The 6,000-nt window shown below is 29.2% G+C and overlaps 1 protein-coding gene across 4 annotated transcripts in view; it reads right to left on the reverse strand.

Annotated features, from left to right (window-relative positions):
* The window catches only part of LOC114331353 (uncharacterized), a 107,829-nt gene extending 102,888 nt beyond the window's left edge, over nucleotides 1-4,941 (reverse strand). For all 4 annotated transcript variants that reach the window (XM_050656618.1, XM_050656612.1, XM_050656614.1 and 1 more), the window contains exon 1: nucleotides 4,855-4,941. The gene's annotated coding sequence lies outside the window, so the exon portion shown is untranslated. The remainder of the gene's footprint in view (nucleotides 1-4,854) is intronic.
* Nucleotides 4,942-6,000: the final 1,059 nt, after the last annotated feature.

A 6,000-nucleotide genomic window follows, 5' to 3' on the forward strand; every position in this document is an offset into this window, starting at 1 on the left:
ATAGTCCAGGGCGCATCTGTTTTGAGATGGACATTGAGAGGTGACTCAAATTTTTTTGCAGAAATTGCTTGAAAATAACTCAAATAATAATATTTGAGTTATCCTCCTACTCAAAATGGTCCGGAACATTGTTTAAATAATCAAAATATCAAAATATGAAGGATAAATTCGATTTTTTTATTGGTTTTTTGATTATAACTTTAAAACTATTCATTTCTGAGAAAAGTTGTACTGATATAAAAGTTGCGTAATTAAATTTCGTACAATATAGAATGGGTTAAAAATTTAAAAAATAGTCACCCTTGTTGCAAAATAGCAATAATTGCGAAAAAAAAACATACAAAAACAAGTATTCGCATTTTACATTTACATTTTTTTAAATTTCATTAACTTTTTAAAATGTTGCAGGACTGAAAATAAAGCAGATAGCAAGTTGAAGTTTTTTTGCTTATAGAAGTGTACTGTACCTTTCATTTGCAATTTGCAAAATTAAAATCGATTAATTACCACGGTGTCAGGAAATTTTTTAAATAAACATTAATTTTTGGTGCTACGCGCAGGACAGCGGTGTTCGATTCACACAAGTTGATTTCCACCAAAATTTCTTCGAATCTTTATCTAATATATTATTTTCTTACTCTATATGCTGTTGTATTTTAATATTTTAATTCCACAAAAATCAAACTAATTTTTTTATTGTTTGTGAAATATTGTTTAAACAATTGCATATGTTTAAAATTAATAAACTTTTATTCTTTAAGTTAAAATATATGAATAAAGAAAGTTTTTGCTAAAAAAGTGTTATTTCAAAGGATAGAGTATGTGTTTTTATTTTGCAATAAACAAATTTATTTATTTATATCGAAATGTAATAAAAAATAAAATGTATCAATCAATATCAAAGGTCATTGGAATGCCCAATCAGAGCAAACTATCCGCTGTCCTGCGCGTAGCACCAATAATTAATGTTTATTTTAAAAAATTTCTGACGCCGTGATGGTTAATCGATTTTAGTTTTGCAAATTGCAAATGAAAGGTACAGTACACTTCTATAAGTAAAAAAAAATTCAACTTGCTATCTGCTTTATTTTCAGTCCTGTAACATTTTGAAAAAATGATTTTTTTTTGCGAAAGCTGGATTGCAAAATTTATTTTGCAAAATCTATTGAACCGATCTTAATGAAATTTACAATATTGTTTTACTGTATCATAAAGTTTTTCTGGGTGAAATATGAAGGTCCTAAGTGTAGCATAAATGGTTGAAAAACGTAAAATGCGAATACTTGTTTTTGCATGTTTTTTTCGCAATTATTGCTATTTTGCAACAAGGGTGACCATATTTTAAATTTTGAATTAATTCTATATTGTAGGAAATTTAATTTCGCAACTTTTATGTTAGTACAACTTTTCCCGGAAATGAATACTTTTAAAGTTATAATCAAAAAACGAAGAAAAAATCGATTTTTCCTTCATTTTTTGACATTTTGATTATTTAAACAATGTTCCGGACCTTTTTGAGAGGGAGGATAACTCAAATATTATTATTTGAGTTATTTTCAAGCAATTTCTGCAAAAAAATTTGAGTCACCTCTCAACGTCCAAATGTACTCATATTTTTACAGATGCGCCCTGGTCTATAAACCGTTCTTCACTCTCACTAGTACTCACGGAAAAGAAATATTTACCAAATAACTTCTAAGTACATTGAACTTGAGTTTCTATAGGTACATGACTTCGGGATAGTATCATGAGATTTCCGGGGTTTCTTGTAAACCACAATGTTTACAATCAAATTACTGGACAATAGGGTTTTGATGGCGTGAATGGATATTACAGAATGCATAGAAATAATAAAGGCCAAAAGTTGGCCCGATAGACGTATAAGTTAAAATTAATCTTATTTATCTAAACCAACTAATTGGTCAAACCAATTGTTATGATCAAATAAAGTAGAGCCAGAAAGTCTTTCTTTTATCCAGATATCCTATACTTTAAAATGTATTTAACAACATATTTAAATTGTCAGTATAATTGAGATAGAAAGGTTTATTTACCAGAACATTTATTTTTTTAATATTGTTCTGAAGTTATTTTCTTGTGGCATTTATGTAATTTACTATTATGAGGTGGAAGCCGAAACGTCAATAAAATCGTTTTTTAAGTTAAATTGTGGCTTATTTCCCAGTTAGAATAGTAAATTTATTTTTTGTTTCAAATGTAATAGTCGAGGAAATTAAGCATTTTGGCTCGCAATTTTTTCGTCCAGCATGGAATTACTTGAAATTTTCACAGAAGGTAGGGAATAGTCCAAGGATCATTTTCTATATCATGCCGCTGTACGCTAAAACCTTGGGGGTAGTTGCCACCCCATCTCGGGGGCGGGAACTTTTTATTATTTTTTAACCATGTAAATCGATGTAAAAAGTAATTCTAAGAAAAAAATGTTTTTTACATTTTCTTCGTACAACTTATATTTTTCGAGTTATTCGCGCTTGAAATAACAGTTTTTCGATGAAAAAATCGACTTTTTTAGAGGGTTTTTGAAAATACCTCGAAAAATATGCATTTAATCACAAAAACTGTAGATATCAAAATTGTATCTCTTAGTAACACAAACCAAAATTATTTTTCTGTTATATCTTTGAAGACCAATAGAAACCGAGATACGGCATGTTAAAAGTTAGCTTTTTTCGTCAAATGCATAATTTGAAATATTCAAAGTAAAATAACGGAAAAACTTTGCATTTTTCGAGGAAAACGTAAATTATATTTTTTCAAGCATACAGTTAGACTTTTTAAAAAATAATAATTAAAAGTTTCTAGCATGAAAATTAAGCGACTTATGATCAAAAAAAGTCGGTACCTGCTTTTCTCTATGAAAAAATTAGTGAAAACAACTCCCTAACTACCCTCCTAATTAAAAATTGGTCTTCACTTTTCTGTAATTCATTTTATATTTGTATTATCAATACACATAAGAAGTTTGACCTATTTAAAAGGGCTAATTTTAGAAAAATTGGAGTGTAAAGAAAAATTAATTTTTTGGAATTACCCATTTTTTACCATTTACCTCAAAATATCTCCGAAAATACTGGAGATACGAAAAAAATGATGGACTACTAAATTGTAGCTTTTTTAATAACCAAAATTTCCTTGTGCATAGATTTTCATTACAGTGAACAGTTAGTGAGATATAGCTATTTAAAACCTCTATTTACGAGCAAACACCCCCTTATTCGAGCCCTTTAAACCCACCCTAATTAAAAACTAAGGGATCTTACGGAATTTAATTTACACAGTCTTATAACTCTTCAAAACTCCTACAAAGTCATTTTTAAAAAACTTTTTATCGCCAAAAATGAAGGAGCTATGTTTATAAAATGATTTTTTTTTCGAAAAATTCGGATAGTCCCCTTATGGATAATTTTCAATGTATGTATAATACCACAGAAAAGGTTCATATACTGGAAGATGACTTAAAAACTATTTGCATTTGTATTTGCACATATTTGTAAATTCGTATTTTTGTGTAAATAAATGTTTTTGTAATTCTTTAATTCTACTTTTTTTTCTGTATAATCTATTAAAATGTCTACTTGTAAAAACTGTAATGTTATTAAGGGTGATTTTTAAGGGTTGAAATATTATGATGTTATATCCTAAAGTATAAAACAATCATTATTTAACCAATCAAAACCAAATTTTATCCATATTAAAGTTTACAATGTTTTTATATAATTTTTGACAATAGGGGGTAGTTTACACCCCTAAAAATAATTAACCCCCTTAAGCATGATATAGAATATGAAGTACAGGGTGAGATGATCCTAATCCCACATTTTTATGTAAATCGATGCAAGCCGAAAAAAATGCATTTTAAAACCGGCTTGCGATCTGAAAACCTAAGAGTTAAATGAAGTAGGTACAGCACGACCAAATTCACTTTTTATTGGAGATTTGGATGCGCACTGGGGTTGACGTTCGGATTTTTCAAATTTTTTGAATTTAATTTTGGTAACGTCTCATCAAATTAAATTCAGAAAATGTGGAAAAAACGAACGTCAACAACAGTGCGCATCCAAATCTCAAATATAAAGTGAATTTGGTCGTGATGTACCTATTAAATGTCCGACTGGTCTATTATTTGACAAATAATGACATTATTTCGAAGTCTATTAAGTACGATATAACGCCCAAAGGCGTATTATTGAAAAATAACGACCTAGGGCCTATTAAATTTAAATAAAGAGTTAAATACTGTCAAGTTGACAAATAAAACTCTAAGTAAAACTATGGTTACCACAATTACGTTACGACTATTTCTGGTAAATGTACTTATTTGAAAATTAATTAATTCAAAATTCATTCAAATTTTTTGCATATAAAGAATAATTTAGTCGGACATTAAACGTTGAAGGCACCACGGGTATTATAATAATAACGCTTTCGGTCAACGTATATACCTCGGGCCGAAGGCCCTCGGTCTTTACCCCATTGACCTCAAGCGTTATTATTAACCTTATAATACCCTTGGTACCTTAACTATTAAGTATGGTCGAGTTTCACAACAATATCAAAGAAATATTGTGTAAATATATTTGCATCAAATAAAAAATCGAGAAAACAAAATATGATTTTATTGCATTTTCCAATGCGTCAATTTAATACATGAGTCTTATCTTTCCTTAAAAAGCAAAACTTTTAAATGGTGCATCATACAAAAATAATTAGGGCACCCGGAAAAGTGACGCAACTGTTAAAAATTTCTTAAAAACCGTGAAACAGTTATTTCTTCTTTCTTTAAAAATATTTCTGAAAATACAAAAAAAAATTAAATGTTTTAAATGCACTTACTTTTCGAAATTTAAATTGAAGATGTCACTAAACCGTTCTTAACTCTCTCACTAGTACTCACGGTAAAAGAAATCTTTACCAAATGACTTCTAAATACCTTGAACTTGAGTTTATATACATGACCCACTTACCTCTTCCTTCAAAGCTGTACGGTCTTCGACACCAGCGGTACCCAAATACGTATTCAAAGAAAACAGATAAAATTCAAACTTAATCGAGGTATTGATATACCCTTTATCATCTAAATATATTCTAGATATTTCAGGATTTTCCAGAAAATGTGGTAGACGTACTGGTTACGTAGTTTTTTGAAAGAGTGTAAGAGAAAGTTCCGTTGGGAGTGAAAAAGATGATTCAAAACATTTTGTCGAACTGGTGAAATGACCTCAAGACCTGGAAAACGTTTTATAATTGATTTTTTTAACAAATTTATAACTGCTTTACTGTTTCGTATTAAGGGCTTCATCTTATATTTATCCAACTGTATCAAGTGTACAAGAAATTTAAAAATTCAATAAACATAACAGTAAAGAGAAACATCTTTTGTATCTCTAATATAAATACAAGAATTATATTTTTATTGGGAGCACTTGCCATAGAATATTGTAATAGTTTACTTATTTTGTTATGAGTAGCAAAGTGTACTTTGCCGATATAAAAAATAGTTTACTTTAAGACGAGTTTGACCAATACATAAATGTTTTCCAATACCTACTATAAGTAAGTTTATATAAGTACTACTATAAGTAAGTTTATAATTTTTCAGTAGGGGAGTCTGGGATGTTAAATTTGCAGTTACTAAAGCGTCATGGACCCTATTGGGTTGTGCAGATTAGGTCTTAAGAGCAAAAAAAGGAAGTTAAGTTTTCCCTTTTACTTGGGGGACGGGGGGAGCAGCGGTACAAATTTAATCTTTTTTCCTATTATAGCGCCATCTATCCACAATTCGAGACAAAATATGTCTCGAATAAAAGTTACTTATTTTTAAATAAGGAATTCAAATCTACAATAAAAAATGTGGGTTACTATTTAAAATTTTAAAATTACCATCCACCAAACACGACACCTCAAAGTGGGGGGTCGTGTTTTGAGGTGTCGTGTTTGGTGTCATTCGATAGATTTTTGAAAAATATTTAACACATATTT

This window comes from Diabrotica virgifera, chromosome 1, assembly GCF_917563875.1.
Source record: "Diabrotica virgifera virgifera chromosome 1, PGI_DIABVI_V3a".
In the NCBI taxonomy this organism is placed as follows: Eukaryota; Metazoa; Arthropoda; class Insecta; order Coleoptera; family Chrysomelidae; genus Diabrotica; species Diabrotica virgifera.